The following is a 2,500-nucleotide window of genomic DNA, read 5'->3' as shown; positions in this document are numbered from 1 at the left end:
TCTCTGAGTGATGCATGTCACCATGCACCGCTTCCACCGTGTATCACATCACATCACACTCTAAACCATTTCACATAGGTCCGCGCGATTGCTCACGGGACCCTATTCTCGCTAGGAGGTTCGGTTCGATTCCTGTACACTACAACGAGCTTTTCCAATTCTTGTGTCCGACTGGCGAACGTTCTGTTGCGTTATAAACTTCGCGGTACTTGCCACCGGGTATGGTGTCCGTACAACCTTCTGAGAAATAGCCGGCGCGATCGACGGGATTAACCGACAATGCAGCGCTGGCTCTTGATCGGGCAATTTACGGGCTTTATCGGGCAATTTACGGGCTTGATGGTGCGACTTACGGGCCTGATAGTGCGACTAACGGGCTTGATAGGGCAATTTACGGGCTTTTTGGTGCGAATTACGGGCTTTTTGGTGCGACTTATGGGCTTGATAGGGCAATTTACGGGCTTTTTGGTGCGACTTATGGGCTTGATAGGGTAATTTACGGGCTTGTTGGTGCGACTTATGGGCCTGATAGTGCGACTAACGGGCTTGATAGGGCAATTTACGGGCTTTTTGGTGCGACTTACGGGCCTGATAGTGCGACTTAAGGGCCTGATAGTGCGACTAACGGGCTTTGATAGTGCGACCAACGGGCTTGATAGTGCGACCTATGGGCTTGATAGTGCGACTAACGGGCTTGATAGTGCGACTTATGGGCTTGATAGTGCGACTTATGGGCTTGATAGTGCGACTTACGGGCTTGCTTTTCCATGTTTTTCGCATCGAGCTTCGGTTCGTTTCGAATAATTTTGTCCATGTTTTTCGTTTGCTACGAGAGGTTCGGTTCGTTTTCAGTTATCCCTGTGTTCATGGTTTTCGTGAGCTTCGATAGGTTTGGTCCGTGTTTTTGAGTACTCTTGTCCATGATTTTCGTGTGCTTCTTGAGGTTTGGTCCGATTTTCAGTACTCTTGTCCATGCTTTCACATGCTCTGATAGGTAGGTTCGTTTTCAGTTATCCCTGTGTTCATGGTTTTCGTGTGCTTCGAGAGGTGTGGTCCGTGTTTTTGAGTACTCTTGTCCATGATTTTCGTGTGCTTCTTGAGGTTTGGTCCGATTTTCAGTACTCTTGTCCATGCTTTCACATGCTCTGATAGGTAGGTTCGTTCTCAGTTATCCCTGTGTTCATGGTTTTCGTGTGCTTCCATAGGTTTGGTCCGTGTTTTTGAGTACTCTTGTCCATGATTTTCGTGTGCTTCTAGAGGTTTGGTCCGATTTTCAGTACTCTTGTCCATGACTTTCGTTTGCTTCGATTCGTTCACTCTATTACTCTTGTCTGTGGTTTTCGTTTGCTTCGATTCGTTCACTCTATTACTCTTGTCTTTGGTTTTCGTTTGCTTCGATTCGTTCACTCCATTACTCTTGTCTGTGGTTTTCGTTTGCTTCGATTCGTTCAGTCCATTACCCTTGTTTGCGGTTTTCGTTTGCTTCGATTCGTTCAGTCCATTACTCTTGTATGTGATTTTCGTTTGCTTCGAGTCGTTCAGTCCATTACCCTTGTCTATGATTTTCGTTTGCTTCGAGTCGTTCAGTCCAATACTTACCTTTGTCTATGATTTTCGCTCTAGCCCAGTCGCCCTGCGCTCTGGAAATCACATTCCAACTCTATCACCGATAGTGCTCACACCTTGGAAACCACATTTCACCCGGGGAACCTTAGGGTGGATTTTGAGCCTTTCGGGATTGCGAAACCATCATTTAACACTCTAAACTTAATTTCCGCAATCCCAGACGCACTTTCCATATGGTCTCCAAAAATGCGTGTGAGCTGACCTGGTCCCTTATAATAGGCAATGAACACGATTTTGGCAAAATATTTTTTTCAAAATTTTTTGACTCACCGGGTAAAATCGAATTTACTTGGGAAAAATGTTCTAGCAGGGGCCCTCCCATACAAATTTTTTTCTTCTCAAAAATGATTTTCGTTTCACTTTTCATACTCAGGGGAGTCTAAAATTGATGTTTTGAGTCACCGTGAAAAAAAAATTTTTTTGACCCGAGCTTGTGTCGGCGACCCAAAATCGACGCACTTGGGAAAAATGTTCTAGCAGGGGCCCTCCCATACAAAAATTTTTTCTTCTCAAAAATGATTTTCGTTTCACTTTTCATACTCAGGGGAGTCTAAAATTGATGTTTTGAGTCACCGTGAAAAAAAAATTTTTTTGACCCGAGCTTGTGTCGGCGACCCAAAATCGACACACTTGGGAAATATGTTCTAGCAGGGGCCCTCCCATACAAAAATTTTTTCTTCTCAAAAATGATTTTCGTTTCACTTTTCATACTCAGGGGAGTCTAAAATTGATGTTTTGAGTCACCGTGAAAAAAAAATTTTTTTGACCCGAGCTTGTGTCGGCGACCCAAAATCGACGCACTTGGGAAAAATGTTCTAGCAGGGGCCCTCCCATACAAAAATTTTTTCTTCTCAAAAATGATTTTCGTTTCACT

Source organism: Anopheles moucheti (genome assembly GCF_943734755.1).
Source record: "Anopheles moucheti chromosome X unlocalized genomic scaffold, idAnoMoucSN_F20_07 X_unloc_6, whole genome shotgun sequence".
Lineage (NCBI taxonomy): Eukaryota > Metazoa > Arthropoda > Insecta > Diptera > Culicidae > Anopheles > Anopheles moucheti.
The sequence above is the reverse complement of the archived record's forward strand: the minus strand, read 5'-3'. Positions refer to the sequence as shown.